At 43.5% G+C, this 22194-nt stretch overlaps 1 protein-coding gene and 1 long non-coding RNA gene across 4 annotated transcripts in view; one reads left to right on the top strand and one right to left on the bottom strand.

Annotated features, from left to right (window-relative positions):
- The window catches only part of PLD1 (phospholipase D1), a 201813-nt gene that overhangs the window by 17529 nt on the left and 162090 nt on the right, over positions 1-22194 (top strand). The gene's annotated exons all lie outside the window — the stretch shown is intronic.
- Positions 16950-22118, bottom strand: LOC138919110 (uncharacterized). Its single transcript, XR_011429021.1, has 2 exons — positions 22013-22118; positions 16950-19548 (listed from the first exon to the last, which is right to left on the bottom strand). It is a non-coding gene; the product is annotated as an uncharacterized lncRNA (long non-coding RNA).

The following is a 22194-nucleotide window of genomic DNA, read 5'->3' as shown; positions in this document are numbered from 1 at the left end:
ACAAATAATGATAAAACAGACAATACTCTTTGTCGTAAAGTCTTATTGACTTATAATTGACTCTGTCAGGTTTCTGTTGGTTTTTGCTGAATTCTTGTGTCTGTAGCCAACCTATGATTACAACTGACAAAAGAAGGTAGTCGATGTTTTCTATTACGGCATGGAGTAAGATGAAAGTGAAACAGTGAAGGCATATCCCAGAACTTCACTTGTTCGTTATGCATCTTCTTTATGAAGTAGATGGGACTAGAAGAGTATTTCCTCAACTTTTTGTTTTTATTTGCGACATAACTACTACAGGTGCCACACATTTAATTAACATCTTCTCCATCACTTTCTTAAGCCTAAACAACCAACAAAACCAAAATCAAGCTATGATTTGTTGGGTTTGTCAATTTCCATGTGTCATTCTCCCATTATGGCTGATTTCAAGTTACAGGGGTTTGGGAAGAGATGTGCAATTGTGTAACATTATACAGTCTTTCCACAGGCAGGTAAAATAGACCTAAGTAACTTGAAAAGCATGGATATTAGTAAAATGCACTAAAGTAATAAAGAAATGATAAATTTTGAGTATTTATTACCTTGGGCTTAATATAATTGATTTCATTGTAAGTTTATATAATTTAATTTTTAATAAGTGATACGTTTAACAACTGATTCATAAAATTCCTGAAAATTTACCCATCAGTTCTTAGGAGCTGGGATGAGCCAGCCCAGCACACTGCTGGAGTCATATTTTTAGGAGCTCACTTTGGTAGCAATCTGTAGAAATGTTTTGAAGGAGGGTGTAGGGAAAAAGAATCTGAGCTGTAGTTTGGGGGGAAAGTAGCAGACAGACTTAGGAAGTGCCTTCAGACCCTGCCAGCATGAGGGCTCACAGGAAGTCAGGTTAACAGAGATGATGCAAATGCCGGTGGTTTGTGTTCAAACGTGGCCATGGAGGACATTTAATAAAAACCTCCCCCAGGTACTCCTGCAGTCTTGCATGTGCTTGCAGAGCCCCACAGCCTCTGCAGTCTTCTGCTTTGGCTTCCTTGTTGATGACCGCGCACCAAAGGGATTTGAGGATGAGGCCCCACACCCGCGGGTGCCCTCCTGGAGAATGGGGTCTGTGCCAAGGAAGGTTCATGCAGGGCCTCGCTTTCCCAAGTTTGCAAATCTGGCTCTAGAAAGGTGTTGGAGACTGGAATGTGCCCTGCAGAAATTTGCGTCCAGGAGCCTGAAGTTGTTGGGGTTGTTTTTTTGTGACTCACAGAGGCAAGAGGAAGACAGCTGTCTCCATTTCTTCCTGCAGCTGCTCAGTGCAGCAGCCTTGGCCAGTCTGGAGCAGGGCAGGGGAACAGCCCCTCTTCCTTCTCCTGGTTTGGCTCCTGGAAGTCACAGAGGTCTGTCTGTCTGAAGGCCCCCTTCTCCTCCTGCAGACCAGCTGGTGCACATGAATGTCTGAAGGCCAGGAGGCCCCCGATCCATCTGCACTCCGAGAACATGGATTTCACTTTGGGGTTGTCTGCTCCCCCACTACTCTTAGTAGAAAAATAAGGTGGAGTAGATAAAAGAGTGGAAGTGGCCCCTGGGTACCTGGTGGGGCCAATAACGGAGGTGTGGAATATGGAGGGTGGCACATGTGTGACTGAGTGTGGGAAAGGGAAAAGGATGGAATTGAGATATGAGGCAGAGAAGTTTAATCATGTTCAGTTTTGAACTTGATAAAATGGGTGCCTGTGAAACAGTTCAGTGGGTTCTAGGCATTCTGGAGAAAGGGAGGAAAGGAATGGTGGTAATGGGAGTAGTAAGCTGGTGAACCCATGAGTGTCTATGACACCTCCTCCCCATGAGGATGTAGAAAGACAGAGTCGACAGGTAGACCAGCTAGAGCTCAGAACCCCAAGGACCAGTGTTTGAGGGATGGTGTCAGGGGTTAGGAGCCCAAGAACTAGACAGAGAGGAAGGTTCAGGGAACCCTGAAAGGAAGGAAATAGCACAAACAAAGGAGCTGAGGCACAAGTGTGGCTCATACTGGGACAGTTTGGCTCATTGTGTTTATACTTAAGCTTCTCAAGTTTATCTATTCAGAGTTATGATTATGTTCCACCTCGCCTCCCTTTTTCCCTCTGAAAAAAGGAGTCAAAGATTCTGCGGTGTCATCAACGACCCGTCAGGAAGGCATCTGACACTTGTGTACCACGTTAATCCTTTGATCCAGCCTTTTGTAGTCAGTGCGAGGAGAAAACAAATTTACTTTAAGCTGAAGTTTTGGGAAATGTCAACTTTTTCCTGTTTGATGTTTCTTGCTGTGTTTTCCATCTTAATCACTTTATTTTCCCCTTGGTCACGGGCCTGATATTTTTTTCTCCCACAGTTGTCAGCTGCCTGGTGTGTCAGGCAGTTTTTCACCATGATAGAGTGACACAGGAGAGCTCAAGCTGGCAAGGTCACTGCCCAAAGTGTGTGCCACTCTTGGTGGTTACATTCACGCACATCCAGAAAGCCCAGGGCTACTGAACTGAATTCTAGGCTGTGGAATGACCATGTAGTTTGCATGTAGCAAAAAATATCCCCTAGACATGTTCCAGGGTTGTTGGTTTGGGAGAAATCAGAGGACTCCAACATGAAAAGACAGGGCCTAATAAACAGATGGTGGAGTGAGTTTTCTACAGCACAGATCTGTCAAATAAGCGAATTTGGATGTGACTACAGCCTCGCCATATGAAATCTATTCCATGGGAATTAAAGTTAGCGGATTTTTGAAGGCATTTATGGCAGATTGTGAAAACTTTTCTCTTATTCTTTTGCCAGAGCATAGAAGCATGGAGAAATAAAGATGGGCTTTCACTGTGACTCTCTGCTCTAATCCTCTTAAACACTTAATGTGTCCCCCTGTACAGAGCAGTGAAATTAAATATAGCTATTCTTTATAATGTGTTCGTCTACTGCTAAGGGGATAGGAAAACTGGAGAAAGCAGTCCTTATATGAGTTAATATTGTATTTAGCTATAAGTATCAGAGACCCAGAGAGTGGCTTTATTTCTCATGTAAAAGTGGTCTGGATGGCGGCAGTTGGGGGCAGGCATGAGAGCTCCAGGAATCGTCTGGCTCTCTCAGCTCTCCGGTCGGCTACCTCCAGGATATGTGGAGCTCCAAACATCTTCCTTACGTTACAGGCAGAGAATGAAGAGGGAAGGAGGGCAGGCCATCTCCCTTTTAAGGATCTCTCTCAGAATTCCCACTCTCCTACTTCCATCTCATCAGCCAGAGTTTAGGCACATAGCCACGCCTAGCTGCAGGCGTTGTGCTTAATTCACTCCCTATCTCTCAATTATTATAAATCTCATTTTTTGAAAAATTAATTACCCTACAATCTTCTGTTCTCCTGGTCGTTATTGCAAGAGATTGGCAGAGAGCTCATGCAAGAGTGAGATTCTTTAGTGTCTTTCTGGATGATTCTATGCCGAGAGGTCTTCCTCTGTGTCTTCTCAGCAGCAGCTCCAACATGAATCAGTCAGGGTTACCATAGACGTAGGGCTAGTAGGCTATATGGATTAAGGGATTTTTTTAATAAGGAATCAGCTTACTCAGTTATGGGTCTGGGTAAGCATGCTTGAAATCCGTAGGTTTTGAAATTCAAGCACTGAAGAAGAGACTGTCAGGAGCAGGCTGGAACTCCAAGCGCAGGAGCTAGAGCTTGGAGTCTCTGAATTCAGGGAAGGTTTCAGTCCTCTTTTAAAGGGCATTCAACTGATTACATGGGTCCCACTAGGTATAATTGACTAATTAAAGTCAACTGATTAGATACCTTAATTATGTTTGCAAAATCTCTTCACAGCAGCACTAGATTACTATTTGATTGAATAACTGGAGAAAGGTGTGTGTATGCTGCATGATGGCTGCTCCCTCTCTTCTTTGCTCTCACTCCCAGGAAAGAATATCCCTTGTAGCCAACCCTCACTGGAAACATACAAGAGAGGGAATTCTGGGGAGTGTAGTTCAGCCTAGCCAAGTTGACTGGTTCCAGAGCCATGGTATGCTATTATTTAGTTATCTCCCAGAGACATAGTATAAAAACAAATCTGTGTTTCTTCATTTCTGATATTCTAGCCGAAGGTGGACTGATGCTACAACTGGTAGCTAAAATGAGAGCTTGGTAGTAATTGCAAATTTTAATGATTTTTTTTCTGCTTTGTTTTATCTCTCTCTTTATCATAGTTAAGGTGTTATTCTTGATGTTTCCATTAAGCAAGTAAAGAGCTTTGAGGCTTGTCAACCATTGTGAACCCATCAGAGCTAGCAGAACTTAAAATTTGTTTTTACAAAGAATGGTAAGATGTCCAATTTTTTAATGGTACAATGTATTTTTTCTCATTTGTGCCTTTTTTGTCTTCTGGGTACAAAGATACAAATAGACTCTTTCATTATTTATTAAAACCAATAATAGCTTTTGTAATTAAAGTAAAAATTAGTAGCATTGCAAATCTGTTTTTACTGCTGAAACGCAGATGCTCATTAATCTTTTATTGAAGTGATTCTCTATATTCTTTTTTTAAATAACAGCTTTATTGAGATATAATTCACACCCCGTAAAGTTCATCTTTTTAGAGTGTATAATTCAGTGATTTTTAGTATATTCACAAAGTTGTGCATTGATCACCACTAATTCCAGAACTTCTATATTCTTTTATATTAAACATAGACATGTATGTTTTAAGATAAGTGAAGAATTTGAAAAACTCAGTTCTGTTGTCTGATTTAAATTCACTTGAAAAGAGAAATTGGTGACTTTTGGTGAGGGCAGAACTGCAAATGTTTGGTATTAATTTTGTGAGGAGAATACACATAAGGTCTTCATTATGGGATTTTCTACCAAATTTAAGTATATGATTCCCAGAGAATAATTCAACATCGGGGCTTTCACTCATCTTTCAGCAGGTGTTTATTGACCCTTCACTTTACGCCACACTCAGTGCCAGGCACTGGCACTTCCAAGTCTAATGAGCTTTTCTCAGAAACCTTGGCAAAGGTGGTCAGGTGAGAGATTGCTAAAGTCATTCTGTTGGCCTTCATGGTGCCATCTTGACTGTAAGCTCAGGAGGTGTGAAGCCCCTGGAGCTAGCAGACACTGTGTGTGTGGGTCCCATAACTGTGGATTTGCAGGAGGGCAGAGACCACACCTGTAGAGACGGTTTTGAGAACACACAGGAACATTCCATGAGCGACTCGGGTCTTCTTAGGGGTTGGTTTCACAGCAGATCGGGGCGAAATTGCTTAGCTCTTATAAGAAGTAGATACAGGTTGTAAGTGCAATGAATGTCAATGCAGTTAGTGAGCTGTGAACTGAAGTTTCCCACTGCAGAGTGGTTTGCATCCTTACTTCCTACAGATCTTTACTTAAATATCTCCTATCAGAGAGGTCTTCCCTGACCATCTCTCTAAAATAGAACCCTGTTGGGGCTAGCCCGGTGGCACAGAGGTTAAGTTTAAGCATTCCACTTCAGCAGGACGGGGTTTGCTGGCCCGGATCCTGGGCCCAGACCTATGCACCACTCATCAAGCCATGCTGTGGCAGTGTCCCACATATAAAAAATAGAGGAAGATTGGCACAGATGTTAGCTCAGGGCCAATCTTCACCCCAAAAAAAGTAAATAAAATGCAATAGAACCCTGCCCTGCTCCATCACTTTGCTCTGCTTTCTGTTTCTTCCGAGCTCCATGTTATATACTTGTTGCAGCCCCTGCCCTGTTAAAATGAAAACCCCATGAGAGCAGATATTTTGTTTTGTCTAGTACCATGTCTAGCACATAGTGCCAATAAAGATTTGCTGTGTGCGTGAATGAAGGATCTAAAAAAAGGTGCCAATTATAGAATTCTGTTTATGTAGTTCCTTATGCAAGCAGCAATTAAGTTTCTTAATAAATACTGCAGACTTCTGGTGTATATTTATTTGTGGATGATAATTGGGTGAGCCTGGTTTTTCATTGCAAAACTACCAACTGAAATTTGAATCCACCTTACCTTTTCTGTTCCTAGACCTCAGAACGAAGCTGAAAACAGGTTGGACTTTGCTAATTGGCCCAATTTAAAATACATCCTTCCCAGCCTTGGTTAGGACCTCACTTAGAATGTCAGCTTCCTCTGAGCAGGAGGTTTGTCTGTTCTCTTTTGTATTCACAGAGCCTGGAACAATGCCTGGCACATAGTAGGCAGCAAATAAACTTCCACCCCTCTCTCAATAAATGAATTTGCTTCTTTCTTTCCAAGAAAATAGGCTGCAGGCGTGAACTCCCTCGAATCCTCTTAACTCCAAATATTTCCTTCCCCCTTGCCTCTTATCTATCTCAGACTGCTTGGGAGATCTTCTAGGTGTGTTTTTCTCTCTTCTATGGGATTTCCTGTGGGACCCCCACTCTCAGTTACGAAACCATTTCATCACTATTAAATCTTTCCCTTCAATTTACAGAATGCCCAAGTCTCTGCCATGTGTCCAGACCTTCTCTTGGCTCTGCTTATTTCCTGCTTTCCTTGCCTTTGCTGCCATCCTGTTTGAAAGAGGCTCCAGGAGCTGTGGCCTCCTAATGTACGTCGGTCCCCTCGTCTCCGGAAACTGCCCCGGGGAAGATCACCCATGACCCTGAAATTTCCTAACCCACTGTTCTCGTTGCAGTGTTAAGCTGGTCCATTGCTACAGCCTGCTGACTTACCCGCCCATCCTCTTGAAGTTGGTGTCATGACACCCTGCCTCCCGCCCCCCTTGAGGCTTTGCCCTCACCTGGCAATGGGGTGGCCCACACCTCCTTGGTTAAGTAAGAAATGTGGTCATCCTTGACTCTCTTGCCGCCCTGCCTTCTAACTCAGCTGGTTACTAAGTTCTTCCTCAAGGCCTCCTTTCCATTCCCACTCTGGCCACTGCCCCAGTGGGCTCTTAGCTTGTGGAAGACTGGAACAATGCCCATTCTCTGCCTCCAGGTTTACAGTGACCTTTCTAAAACATATTTTGGATTATGTTATTGTATAGCTTAAACCCTTCTTTGCTTCCTGTCGCCAAAGTTTGGATCTAAAACTCTTTGGCATGTCATTCAAGATCTGTCTCAGTCTGTTCAGGCAGCTATAACAACGTACCACCAACTGGGTAGTTTATACGCAACAGAAATTTATTGGTCACAGTTCTGGAGGCTGGAAGTCCAAGATCAAGGTGCCAGCATGGTCACCTTCTGGTGAGTCCCTTCTTCCTGGTTCATAGCCACGCCTTCTCACTATGTACTCCCAAGGTTGAGAAGGGCTAGGGAGCTCTCTTGGGTCTGTTATAAGTCACTAATCCCATTCATGAGGGCTCTACCTATATGATTTAAGCACCTCCCAAAGGTCCCACCTCGTAATACCATCATCTTTGGAGGTTAAGATTTCAACATGTGAATTTTGGGGGGACACAAACATTCAGACTGATGTGGGGTTGGCGAGCTGAAGAGTTGAAAGAAAGATTTCTTGGACTCTCAAGGTCTGGCAGTAGTGCTCTTTTATTTAGAGAATAATGTGGAATAGCATGGGGACAGGACCCATGGGCAGTAAGGAGCTGCTGCTGGCATGGGGACTGGACCCATGGGCAGTCAGAGCTGCTGCCAGCATGGGGACAGGACCCGTGGGCAGGAGGAGCTGCTGCTGCAGCTGCTGCAAACATGGGTTGAGAGTAGGGCTAAATTTAAGGCATAGGTTTGTGAGTTATCTCTTTACAAGACAAAGGAAAGAATATGTAAAAAAAGTTGTTAAAATGGTATCAGGGCAGGTGGGGTCTGGTTATTGGGTGGTCCTATAACTTTAGATAAGAATCAGACCATATTAAGTAAATGGCAGAAGCCACCACCTTAAATATTATCTTCAGCTAAAGACAAAGGAGGATGTTGGTGGGGGGAGGAGGGGTCAGTTACATGAGGTTACCAGACAGTAAACAACTTAAGTCCTTGCCTTCCCCATTAAGAGTTTCTAGAGATAAGGTCATCCCCCCTTCCTCCTAGTGCAGAGAGGGAGACACCCCCACAGATGGAGACTTTCTTCACAAATGCAAATGTCTCTCTCTCATCAAAGGGCAAGCAAATTCCACTCCTCAGAGCCTCCTTCTCATCTGCAGTTTTTAAAAGTAACCAGCCTAAAATAATCCTCATCAAGACCACAGCAAGTCCCCTTTTCAGTGTGGCAGTCACTTGGTTTTCAACCTCATTTCCAGTCTCCCCAATATACATACACTCATCCTCTCTCCTTCTCTCTCTCCCTCTCTTCCTCCCTCCCTCCCTCCCTCCCTCTCTCTTTTCTCTGTAGGAATGCTCAGTGCCAGAGCATGCCATGTGCTCTCCTGCTTTGGGGCTCTTTGAATCAGATGCCCTTGCTCCCTTGTCCACTTACAGATAGAAGCACCCTATACCTCTCTGAAGTCTTTCCTGGCCACCCATTTTCGCTGCCTGCTAAATCACTCCTGCCACCCTCCTTGTTTGCACAGCACTTTCACGCACAGCTCTGTTAGTGCACAGGGTGCTTTTGTGTTGGGCCACATAGGCTGCCTCCTCTAAGAGTTTTCCAGTTTTCTGAGAACAGCATCTGTCTTATTCACCCTTGGATCCTCAGTGCCTAGCAGAGTGCATAGCAGATAGTAGGTATTCAGTAGACATTGGAATGAAGGCATAAAATTCAAATAGGCAATCTCATTAACAAACGTAAACCAACCCCTGTAATGGCAGCAGAGAACTTAAGCACAGACCATTGGACTTGGCAATAGAAGTATATAGACAGAAGTCTAAGTGCTCTCTTTGTCTTCTTAAGCTGTCTTTGGCAATGAGGAGTTTTTACAGACATGGAAAACCTCGGATCAGCAAAGGCGTCGAAGCTCTTTTGTGTAGGACTGAACTGAGTTTCGTCATCATCTTGACAGTCCTTTTCTGGGTCAGTGTTTAGGAGACAAGAAAAGTTTTTAGAACAATTCAAAGAATGTGTAATAAAAGCTTGCTATTTTATTTGTTGCTGTATTGTTTTTGTCTTTTTTTTTATTTGAGGAGCTAATGAGAGACAGGCTATTAGAGAACCAGAGGCGAGCTGTTAGGTTTATGGATGTACTAACTGGACGAATCCAGTTGTATGAGTGATCCAGGCTTCCTACGCCCTAAGGAAGAATTCATCCATACCCCGCCCTGGTGTTAGCCTGTGAACCTGGCTTGGTTTTCTTGGCAGTCAGTCAACTGGAAATCCTGTTTCTCTCTGTCACCCATCTCATCAGTTTACGGGTCCCTATCTCCTCCTTCCAGTCCTTACAAAGAGAAATGCAGGTGCACTCACAAACACAAAGGTTCATTTTGTTCTTGAGGCTGACAATCATAACAGTTTTTTAAAAAAATCTTTTTCTTCCTTTTTTTAAACCAAGTTAATTCTTGTATTATCTGAATTTCATTAGATTATCAGAGAAAAGATATTCCCTTTACTCAAATGAGGATCAAGGCACAATGTACTTGCTGCTTCATAGGAAGCGTCTGCCCTTCACCTGCATCAACCTGCTGTGTTTATAGCTCCCGCACCCTCCACTCCAAACTACGAACGCTAAATGCCATGAACACTAGACAGGGAAAAAAATGTCCTTAATTTTATTTTCTGGGCATGTCAACATCTAAGTGAGTTATAACATACGCAAACATACTTTAGATTCCTTTCTGGTGCATAAATCCATCGCATTTTCTCTTAGGTTAATATTATGGTTGGGAGGTTTTTCTTGGGTGCTGCCTTTGGTACAGCCAGCTCTTGCAGTGTGAGAGAAGCATCAGCCACTTGGGGGCACCCAGGTATTTATTTAATGAAAACACGGAAGGAATTGCCAAGGGAAAGTAATTTGATCTCAGAAAAAAGGGGAAGAATACTCAGTGCCGACAGACCATTTCAACAGAACCAGTCCAGAAAGTAGGTCTGTGTTGAACCCAGATGACCATATGCTCAGGAAGGAAATGCAACAGACAGACTGATTTACTGTGCAGAGTCAGTAAAACCGTAGCCAGGTTCCTGTTTGTTAGGGGGTACTTCTGCACAAGGCACGCAGCCTTGGGGATCGCAGAGGGAGGCTAGAGGTAGAAAAGTAGAACGAAAAGTGAATGGCAAGAGAATTCAACTATAAGCTTCCCCAGGGCCCAGACCATCTTTTCTCATTCTCTGTTGTGTGCTGGGTGCTTAGCACTCTGCTGGACACATGCACTCAATAAATATTTGTTTGATGAATGGCTGGCTGGATGAATTGAGTGAATGTACAAGGAACTAACAAAGAATGGGTGGACAGAGACTGGAAGTTTTAAAGTGGTGACGACCTATTAGTAAAGGGAGTTAATTAGTATCAGACATAACTACAAGGCATTGCATGTGTTGTAAAATGTATTTGCTTGGCTAGAACGTTTGCATGAGAGATGAGAATTGGTCGGGAAATTCCCATGTTACCTATTCTCATTGAAATTTTGTCAGGCAGAGATATTGTATTGTGTATATTATATATATAATACATATAATAGACTTACTCATTTGCATTTTGAGTATGTAATCAAACAACACAGGAGCTTGAACAACATGAGCATTCAAATTACAATTTTTGTTGTACCATCCAGTGTAAATTTATGATTATAATGTTGCTTTGAGGCGTAAGAGATTCTGAAATGCCTTTTCAATTCTCAAATAATATTCAATTATGTTAAATATTTTTAGAGTTCTTAATTCTTTACCCTATTCCAATTCCGTGAGAATTGGAGGCCCAAGTAACAGCTTAGGTTATTAGCCCCTGACTCTGGAAGACAGGACTCTGTGATGAAGGATCTCGGCAGACAAAACTCTGAGATGGAGGCTCTCGGAAGACAGGATGCTGGGATGGAGGATCTGGACAGACAGGACTGCGGGATGGGAGATCTGGGCAGACAGGATGCTGGGATGGGAGATCTGGGCAGACAGGACCCTGGGATGGGCGATCTGGGCAGACAGGACCCTGGGATGGGAGATCTGGGCAGACAGGACCCTGGGATGGGAGATCTGGGTAGACAGCATGCTGGGATGGAGGATCTGGGCAGACAAGACCCTGGGATGGAGGATCTGGGCAGACAGGACCCTGGGATGGGAGATCTGGGCAGACAGGACCCTGGAATGGAGGATCTGGGCAGACAGGACCCTGGGATGGGAGATCTGGGTAGACAGCATGCTGGGATGGAGGATCTGGGCAGACAAGACCCTGGGATGGAGGATCTGGGCAGACAGGACCCTGGGATGGGAGATCTGGGCAGACAGGACCCTGGGATGGAGGATCTGGGCAGACAAGACCCTGGGATGGAAGATCTGGGCAGACAGGACCCTAGGATGGAGGATCTGGGCAGACAAGACCCTGGGATGGAGGATCTGGGTAGACTGGACCCTGGGATGGAGGATCTGGGCAGACAGGATGCTGGGATGGGATATCTGGGCAGACAGGCCTCTGTCATGGAGGATCTGGGCAGGCAGGATTCTGGGATGGAGGATCTGAGCAGACAGGACCCTGGTACGGGGATCTGGGCAGACAGGATGCTGTGATGGAGGATCTGGACAGACAGGGCTCTGGGATAGAAGATTGCTCTGATAAGCCATTTCCAAGTGGGCTCAGGAGTGGCTGCTCCTTGGATCCAACTTCTTGAGTCTTTTATTCAGCTTTGTAGCTTCAAAAAATCCACTTTCATTAATTAATCCAGAACCCCACGCATTTGTTAGAAGTCAGACCCACTGGGAACTGACGAAAAACAGGATACTGTTTTATTTATTCTGAGAAGTTATTATTTCCAAGTAGTCTGGATAGTTTAATGGTGGGTAAAATATTCTTTTACAAGGAAAATCTGCTGTGAAACCACATTAAGGCCACAAGGCTCCTTGGAGAGTACAGAGCAGAATAAAGGGAGCCTGACGGCCTTAATTCTGTAGCACCATTTCCACCTTGGGAGTTCAGTCCCAGAAGCATTGATTGAGGGACTGTTGCATGTGAAGGAAAGGGAGGCAGTGGCTTTTGAAGCCTTGCTGTGCAGCTAGCACTGTCCTTGGTGCTTTGACACTCTTGGTTTTACAAGCTTGTGGCATTCATCTCACTGAATGGGTCATCACTGTGGAGAGTGTAAGCCTGAAAGCAGCAGCCTCTGCCCTTAAGGACATTCTAGACCGGTGCTGTCCAGTTTGTTATGGACATACATGGCTATCGAACACTGGAAATGTGGCCAGTCCAAACTGAAATGCGCTTTAAGTGTAAAATACACGCTGGATTTCTACGACTGAGTACAAAACAAATGTAAAATATCTGATTAATGATTTTTATATGGATCACATGTTGAAATTACAAGTATTTGGATAAATTAGGTTAAATAAAATATCATTAAATTATTTCACTTGTTTCTTTTTACTTTTTGTGTGTGTGTGTGAGGAAGACTGGCCCTGAGATAGCATCTATTGCCAATCTTCCTGGTTTTTTTTTGCTTGAGGAAGATTGTCACTGAGCTAACATCTGTGCCAATCTTCTTCTGTTTTATGTGGGATGCCACCACAGCATGGCTGGACAAGCAGTGCTAGGTCTGCACCTGGGATCTGAACCTGTGAACCTGCAAACCCTGGGGTGCTGAAGCAGAGTGCACAAACTTAACCACTATGTCACTAGGCTGGCACCTGCATTTTACTTTTTAATGTGGCTACTGGAAGATTTTGAATTACGTATGTATCTCCTGCTTATGACTCACACTGTAATTTCTATTGGACAATGCTGTTATACAGGTAAGGCATATACATAAATTGCTAGAATCTCATGATGGGCATTTACATTGGGGTAAAGTTTATAAAGGATAATTTGGTAATACATCACGATAATAAGGTCTGAGTCTCTGCATGAGATATCTTAGTATTAGACATAGAATGCTTAGCGTAGAATAGGCACGCCTTCCATTGTGTTCAGCTTTTCTTTATGAGTCCCTTTAAATGTATTTGTACTGTCAACAGCTGTTTACTGATTAACTATTATGCCAGACACTGTGTGAGGCATTCTGAGTGCAATACAAAGGTAAATCATGGAGAGTTCCAGATTGAAATATTAAATGGTTCTTTCTAAGGGGGAGATTCTGTAGGTACCTAATAACTATGATACCCTACACAACTCGGTAGATGTCTAAGAGGCGCAGATGCAGCTTTGGCAGTTCCAGAGGAGTGTGGTCACTCTTTGACTTGGAGTCTGTGTTTGAGCTGGAGCCTGAAGGATAAGACGATGTGCATGGGCAGAGATTGGGCAGGTGGAAGGGATGGCCCAGGTGGAGGGAACAGCAAGAGCAAAAGGTCAGAGATGAGGCAGGAGGGGTCTTGTGGAGGAATGGTGGAGTTCACATGCCTGGGACGTGATGTGTGTGCAGGGCGGTGGTCAAGGACGGGACCTGAACAGCAGAAAGCCAGGCAAGGGAATCTGGACTTCTTCCTGTAGTACTTAAATGCCCGGGAGAGTGTGGTGCCTTAGAACGGTTTCTTCAATACCCATTTAGCAGTCTTCCTGAAATCCCAAATGCCTGGAAGAGTACTAGGTTTTGGATGTTTTTGAGAGTGAGCTGACTTAATGCTTAAATGTTTTTAAAATAAATTCTCTTGAAATAATTACTTTGAGTCTAGTTTCTTCAGATTCTCCTGATGTGGTATTTGATTTGTTCTGAGTAGCAACATGTTCTCTTTAGGAGTGGGAAATAGAAGACCAAAAGGGGTGTGCTCAGAGACAAGACAATACATTTTCCTCTTGTAGCCAGTTTGTCTGATGAAAAATCACACCAACTCGTTATGTCTTATGTTTCCCATTTCATGAAAGTAAAGAACACTTCTATAAAAATTACTTTTAAGGACATGAAGGCAAATAACGCCCTTGAGTCTTACTGGTACATGGATTGTCCAAACACAGAGAATTATAGAGGCTGGAAGTGCTGGAAATGCTGGCGAGTGTGCAGTGAGGAAGGTGGACTTAGGAGTCAGCCATCTGCGTTCAGATCCCAGCTCCACCGTCCACCATCTTTTCTGCTCGCTCCTAATATCACCAGATCCACGATTTTACTCCAGTCCTTTGACTCTGTTACCATCAATGACCCGTGTATTCCGACTTTCCCTGTCTACTCGCCTTATATTCCACGGTCCATTGCTGTGTTGCCTCTCTCCCTCTCTCTTACTCTCCTGCAAAACTCAGCCCTGGTTAAAAATCAGAGTTATACGGGTATAACTCTGCATTTCCTCTGAACAGCTGAGCATACCTGGAAAACACACACACAGACACACAGACACGCAAACACACACAGAGCTCTGATTACATTACATTGATCACTCACTCCCTCCACTCAACACTTTATGGCAACCCTACCACATTCCCGAGTAAATTCATTCTGTTGTCCTCCCACGTGCTATTTCACACCTTCACCTCTTTGCTCACACCTCAACATCCCCTCCTGCCTCTCCCTCAGCTAATGAACTTGCTTATTTCCATGGGAAACTAGAAGCAGTCAGAAGAGAAGCACCTCGTCTCCCCACTACTAGATCCTCCTGCATTCACCCATAATTGTGTCCTCTCAACCCCACTCTTTGCGGTGGATGAACTGTGTGTCTTCGGTTGGGGTGGTGTCCACCTCACCCCAACCCACCAGATCCTCTGCTCTTGCCTGTTCAGAACTCAGCTTCTACAGTATCTTACTAGCTTCACCAAAGTTTCTCTTTCTACCGGATCATTCTTATTCAAACATTCTGTAATGTCTCACTTCTTTACAAATAGCTGCCTTAATCCTTTGTCTCCCAGCAGCTTTGCCCCACCTCTCTGTTCCCTCCCCCCCCCCCCGCCTTTTTTTTTTTTAAAGATTGGCACTTGAGCTAATGACTGTTGCCAATCTTCTTTTCTTTTTCCTGCTTTTTCTCCCCAAATGCCCCCAGTACATAATTGTATATTATAGTTGTGGGTCTTTCCAGTTGTGGCATGTGGGACGCTGCATTAGCATGGCCTAATGAGTGGTGCCCGTCCTCGCCCAGGATCCGAACCGGTGAAACCCTGGGCTGCAGAAGCGGAGCGCGCGAACTTAACCACTCGGCCGCGGGGCCTGCCCCTCTGTTCCTCTTTAAAGCAAAACTCTTTGAATTAGTTGTCTGTTCTCGCTGTCTCCAATTCCTTACCTTATACTCTCCTCCCCCGCCGGCCAACATTATCATATGAACATTTTCAACCGTAAAGAAAAGTTGAAAGAATTTTAAAGTGAACACCCATATAACCACCACCCAGCCTCTAGAAGTAATATTCTGTTTTCTTTAACACATATCTTTCTATCTATCCATCCCTCTATCTTTCATCAGCCCACCTTATGTTTTGGAGACATTTTAAACTAAGTTGCAGGCATCAGTGCTTTCTCTCCTAAACACTTCAGTGTACATACTATTAATTAGACTTCAGTATTTGCTTATGTTCTTTTCTCTTTTGAAGTAACATTTATATAGGCTGAAATGCACAAATCTTAAGTGAATCATTCAGAGTTCTGACAAATGGCATGGACCACCTCTGCAGTCCATCCCTTCTCAAGGTGTGGCACGTGACCATTGCCGCCAAAAGTTCCCTCGTGCTCCTTCCTGGTCAATCCCCAGCCCAGCCTCCCACCTCCTGCCAGAGGCAACCACTGTTTTGATTTTTCCCCACCATATACTGTTTTTACCTATTCTAGAAGATTATCAAAATTGAATCACACAGTATGTACTCTGTTGTGAAAGTTCTTTCACTCAGCGTAATGTTTTTGGGACTCATCCATATTGTGTGTGGTAGTAATTCATGCCTTGCTATCGCTAAGTATTATTCCATTGTGTGCCGGTACGACAGTTTATTCCTTTTCCTGCTGATGAATACCTGGGCTCTTCCCAGTTTGAGGCTATTATGACTAAACTTGCCGTGAACAAACACAAAAGTCTTTTTGTGGATATCTATTTTCTCTGCTTTTGGCTATTTACTTAGGAGTGAAATTATCGGGACATAGGCTGAGTCTATGTTTAGTTTTATAAGAAACTTCTAGAACTTTTTCTAAAATGGTTGTATTGTTTTACGCTCTGACAACAGTATGTGAGAGTTCTGATTGCTCTGCATCCTTGCCAGCATTTGCTTTTGTCAGTTTTTTTAATGTTTATCTGTTCTCGTGGGTATATAGTGATATCTCATTGTGCTTTTTATTTAAATTTCTCTGATGAATATTAACATTAAACACTTTTTCATGTGCTTATTGATCATTAGTTTATCTTCCTCTGTGAAGCGTCCAGTCAAAACTTTTGCTCTCTTTTTATTGAATTGTATCCTAGATATCAGTCCTCTGTCAGATATATGATTTGCATATATTTTCTCTCAGGCTGTGATTTACCTGTTTAATTTCTTAATAGTATCTTTTTGATGAGCAGAAATTTTTAACTTTGATTAAGTCTAATTTTCTTCCTTTTATGTTTCTTGCTTTCTATGTCGTATCTAAAAGCTTTATAGTTTTAGCTTTTACATTTAGGTCTATGATCCATCTCAAATTAATTTTTGTGTATGGTGTGAGGTTGGGGGTCAACATTTATTTATTTATTTTTTGCCATATAGATATTTAGTTGTTTTAATATCATTTGTTGTAAAGCCTTTTTTTTCTCTATTGAATTTCTCTGTCAACCTGTGAAAATTCAAATGACCATGTGTGGGGGTCTGTTTCTGAGCTCTCTGTTCTGTCTCATTGATCTATTTGTTGATCCCGTGCCAGTATCAGACGGTCTTGATTACTGCAGACTTAGTAGTCAAAGTCTTAAAGTCAGGTAGTGTGAATCGTCCAACTTTGGTCTTATTTTTTACGGTTGTTTTGGCTATTCTAGGTTATTTGCATTTCTACACACATTTTAGAATCAGCTTGTCAATTTCTACAGAAAAAAGCCTGATGACATGATTACGATTGGGATTATTTAATCTATAGATCAGTTTGTGAAGAACCAGTATCTTAACAATATTTAATCTTTTAATCGGAAACATGATATATCCACTTATTTAGGTCTTTCATTTCTCTCAGCAATGTCTTGTAGTCACATTCTCATTTGAACCCGCTCCATGTAGGTGTTTGTGTCCAAAATTCCCCTGAAACCACCCTTGTCTAGGTCAGCCGCGACCTCCACGTTGCTGCGTCCAATGATAGTTCCGTCTTCCTCTTTTTCGTCTCTCAGCTGCCTTTCACATAACTGATCACTCTATCCTTGAAGCCCTTTATTCACCTGGCTTCTGTCTCACCATATTCTCCTGGTTTTCTCCTATCTCGCTGGCAGCTCTTTTTTGGCCTCGTTTGCTGGATCCTTCTCTTCTTCCTGATGTTTAGATGTAGAGGGCCCTGAGCCTCAGACTTCTGTCCTTTATCCATTCTCAGTCAGTCTCATGGTGTAAATATGTTGTCTAAAGCCAACTACAATGTTTAAAGCTATTTTATATCTCAGTCCTAAACCCTAGACTTATATATCCAACTTCCTACTGATCTTCATTTGGGTATCTAAAAGGTATCTCAAACTTAAACCCATCCAAAGTGGAACTCCTGATCTGCGCCTGAAACGTGCTGTTCCTCCTTCTCCCCACCACCCACCGTGTTCCCCAGCTCAGTAATTGGAACCTTCTCCCTGTTACTCATACACCAGTCTTACAATTTTCCTTGACATCTTTTCTTTCACACCCTGCATCACAACTCGCATTAGAAAATCCTCTTAGCTGTGTCTTCACAATATATCTTAGATCTGTCCTCTTCTCAGCCGTCACTCTGATCCAAGCCACCATCATCTCCCAGCTGGTTTACTGCAGTAGTCTCCTAAGTAATCTGCTTTCTCTCAGTCTGTTCTTTAGCTATAAAACTGGAATGATCTTTTAAGATGTCACAGCGTTTCACTCCCCTGATTAAAACCTTCCAGGGCCTTTCCATTATATTTAGGGGAAAAAAAACCTGTGCGATGGTTTGCAAGGCCTTATATGATCAGACCTCCCTGCTTTCACAACACTGACTACATTGGCCTTTTTGTCATTCTTGAACACTTCAAGCTTGTTTTGACCTCAGGGCCTTTGCGATTTCTTTCTTCTGCCTGGAATCGTTTTCCAAGAAAATGACAGGGCTTGTTACCTTCCTTCATTCAGATCTCTGCTTAAGTGTTGGCTCCCCAGAGAGGCCTTTTCTGACCGCCATATCTAAGGAGTGTGTCCCCCACCCCATCGCTCTCCAGTCCCTTACTCTGCTTTGGTTTTCTTCTTAGCACTTAGCATCATCTGGTTTGGTATTTATTTGTTTTATTTGTTGATAATCTGTCTTCCCTAGTGGAATATAATCTCCTTGCAGCTAGGGCCTTTCTGCTTTGAATCATTAATGCTGTTAACAATGCCTGTCACATAGTAGCTGCTCAGTAAATATATGTTGAATAAATGACTGTGGACAAGTTAACATTGCTGGCCCCATTTTCTTCATCTGAGAAATGGAGACAATAATGGCACCTACCTCCTAGGGCAGATGGGAATGTCAGTAAGATATTGGGTGTAATAAGATATTGTGGTGATGGTGTTGGCTGTTGTTATTGTAGTTACTATTAAATATATTTAAATGATTTCAATCTCTTCAAATCCATCCACAAATAGATATGAATGCTGGGTAAGGTGGAATTTGCCTGTTATATGCTTTTTACAATGGTCGATTTCAGAGGTATAACTTGTGACCCACAGTTATTGATAACTTAGTTGAAGGAAAAAGATGTAAGTACATGAAAAATGAAATGCCACAGAATCTTTAAATAACCCGTCCAGAGAACAATAGACACGTCATCAGGCATAATTAGTTGTCGAATACATTTGCTGCTGCTGCTTGTTCTAGGTGTGAGAAATGAAAGCAAATTTTTTTAAACCAGGGTGGTCTGAGAAGGCTTTGTGAAGGATGTGGGTTTGGGCTGCCCCTTGAAATGCTGGAGAGGATTTTAATCCTTTCCTGGCTATGAGGGGGAGGGGCATTGTGGTGGGGCAGTGGCACAAACCCAAAAAGGGGGAAAAACTAGGGAGGTTTGAAAAATGGAATAAACCAGTTTGGCTGAAAGGAGAGGGCTTGTGAGGCAGCAGCTTGAGAGCGATGCAAAGAAAACAAGGTGGGCATGAACGCAAGTGGCTTCAGGCTACAGGAACTGCCAGGGTGACAGAAAGCCCTTCCTTCCTTACATTGGGCAAGAAAAGAAGAAAGTGCTTCTGGGAGGTGAGGAAAGAAGCTGACGTCTCACGGGCTTGTTGCTGCCAAGTTCCGTGCCTTCTCCCTCTGCGTTGCAGGTGGCCGGGGCGTTACCCTCGGCTGCACACCCGGTGGAGGGTTGGGCTGGGTCCATGTGTGCACATGTCCACCAAGAGGCGGTAGCAGGAGGGCCTCATTCTTCCATTCTGGGGGCCCGGAAACCAACCGTGACCTTTCTTTTTCACCCACAAGAATTCTCACTCTAGTTTTTAGGTGGCTGTGACCAGAGGGCAAATGACAATTTTCACTATGGCTCCTTATTAAAAGAAGAAAGAAAAGAATAGAGAAACATAGAAATGAAAGGCCAGTCTATAAACATAATAATTTACATTTTAACATGCATATTAACAAATACTCAACTTGTTTTTCAGAAGAACATATTATGTCAATCATATAAAGCCACATTCTCATTATCATGTAAAAAGAAAGCAAGCTTATGTGAGAAGGGGACAAAGTAATCTGTGATAAACAAAAAAGATAGGTTATCTAGCCAACCATGAGATAAAATTTGCTTTCATGATATAATTTTGAGTAAATTTGCAGTAACCTCAAAGGGTGTCTGCACGTGCATCTTAAGTTTTTTGTTTACCAAGGTACAAAATGTCGTGACCTTTGGAGGGTCAGATTAGATTTCAGAGCAATTTGTGGTAAGTAAGAAAATGACCCTGTAAGAATAAGAGAAGCAAAATAAAACAAAATAAAATATAGATATGAGCCATGGCACATGAAGCCGAATAGGGAAAGGATGGGAAGACAATAGGCAACATTGTCGCTAACGCAGCCCTGGCAACACGCGTCACAGATTAAATCATGAACACCAGTTGGTGGGCACAGCAAGGCGAGAACAGAGAGCGCCTTGTTCCAGCATGTCTATCTAATTTCAAACTAATTGCTTAAGTACAGGCTTCTGTTCTGGTTATAACCAAAGGAAAATTAAACAGTTGAAATATTGTAAATTTTGTCAGTCACCCTGGATCACCAATCAGAACTAAATAAAAGAGCTTTGAGCAAAGAATCCAAATAAATTGTTAGCCCTGCCTGCAAATGGAAGCCGGAAGAGAAGGGAAGCCACTGCGCCTTCCTCCCCGATCAGGCGCTGGCTAATGTGGTGACCGGGAAGGGCTGCCTGTGCTCATGACCACGGCTCCATAGAGTCCGGTGGCAGATGCCACGTTCCACCCCAGGGCCTGGCTGGAGAGCTGTGTCTTCTGGGCTGCAGCTCCTCTGAGGTTTCAGACCAGTTGGGGTTGCCTGCCTTTTCCTACTCGGGGTCTGTGTGATGAGCCAATGAGCTGATACATGTGAAAGCACTGTGTTAACACAAATGAAGGGGTTACTCTTTGTGTCATTTTAGGGTGTGGAGTTGGTGGAGGAAAGAACACAAGTCAGAAGTCCTGGGTTTGAATCCTGGATCGTCTCACACTAGGTCCTCCCTTTCCTGAGTGCCTTTTGAAAGTGTCTTCCTGTGGTTTTTCCCGTTTAATTAGATGTTCTTTACTTTGGTGTGTGTGCCACGGGACTTCTTTGGCAGTCTAGAGAAGCTAATGGATCCCTTTTCAGAATAATGCTTAATACATAAAACTAAATGTATAAATTTAAATGCACAAAATTAGAATGCATAGGATTACAAAGGAAACCGATTATACCGATATACAGTTATCAATATACTCCCAAAAATGTAATATTGTAATATTGTAATACATGTCCTTTATTAATGCATTATGTACCAAGAGCTAGTGGCAGGTCTGATAACTACTGTAGTTTTGAAGTAGCGATGAGTGGAAACGATACTTTGAGATATGTGCAATAACTGTGTTGTGATATGAAGATAGCTTTGGTTTCTACACGTGACAAGTCACAGATATGTCTAATTCTACTGTGGGTTGTTGCCTACATTTGTAATAGAAGGAAATGAAGAATTTCAGTTAGAGCTTAGTAAAAATTAAAATGAAATTTTTCCCCACCCATGTCGTGAATTCTGTCTGAGATCGTCAGAAACCCCTTGCCTTAAAACGTCACCCTTTCCTCTTATGCTGTGTGATCTTCAGGGGCAAACTCATTGCACCTGCTGCTGCCCCCCAGCTGCAGTCTCCCTGTGTGTGCAGTGACTCTCGATGTGTGGACCTCCCATCCCGGCAGGGGATTGGAACGCCACACCTGGATCTCCCGCAGCCCCCTACACATCCACCATGGCGGCCCACAGGACCTCACACTCGGCCTCCGAAAGCCAGCTCCTCGGCTTGGCCTTCCTACCCTTGCTCCTCCCGCCAGCCTGCTCTTCCTCCTGTGTTCCCAGCTCTGTAGATGGCACTCACAGCCCACACATGGCTCAGACCCCAAACCTAGCTTGAGCAAGGGGACTAGCGAGCACCCCTGCTGCCAGGATTACCGCCCCAGCCTCCTTGACAAAGTTGGTGAAGATGTAAGCTTGTGAGTTTTAAAGCACTGGTCTGCCCTTCACTTTACCTGGAATGTCTTCTAAATTGCTACTCACCCTACAAGGCCTGATTCTTCCTTCTTTATCTTTCCAACATGCACATCTAGTCACTTTCTGGTTTAAAATCTTTTGATGACGCCTCTTTGCCTCCACGATGTGACATCAGAAGACTCCTGCCTCCCTCGCGGCATTTTCTTCCGCAGCTCCCTCAGCCTCCCCAAGCTCCCTGTGGTCCTTCCAATGGCCTGCTCCCCATGGCGCCCTCTGCCTGGGGATCCCTTACCTGCCATGTCGCCTTCAGGTCTCAATTCTGTGGCTGCTTCACTGGAAAGCCTTTCTCAGCCTGCGTCACTATGAGGACTGTCCACAGAGCAGTTGTTGTCCAACCATTTCCACGCCCATTGTGTTTGACCAGAGTCTGGCAGGCTTTCACAAGTGCTGTGCACTCAGAAGGACAGAATTATT

This window comes from Equus caballus, chromosome 19 (genome assembly GCF_041296265.1).
Source record: "Equus caballus isolate H_3958 breed thoroughbred chromosome 19, TB-T2T, whole genome shotgun sequence".
Classification (NCBI taxonomy): domain Eukaryota; kingdom Metazoa; phylum Chordata; class Mammalia; order Perissodactyla; family Equidae; genus Equus; species Equus caballus.
This window is presented reverse-complemented; position numbering and strand designations above follow the sequence as displayed.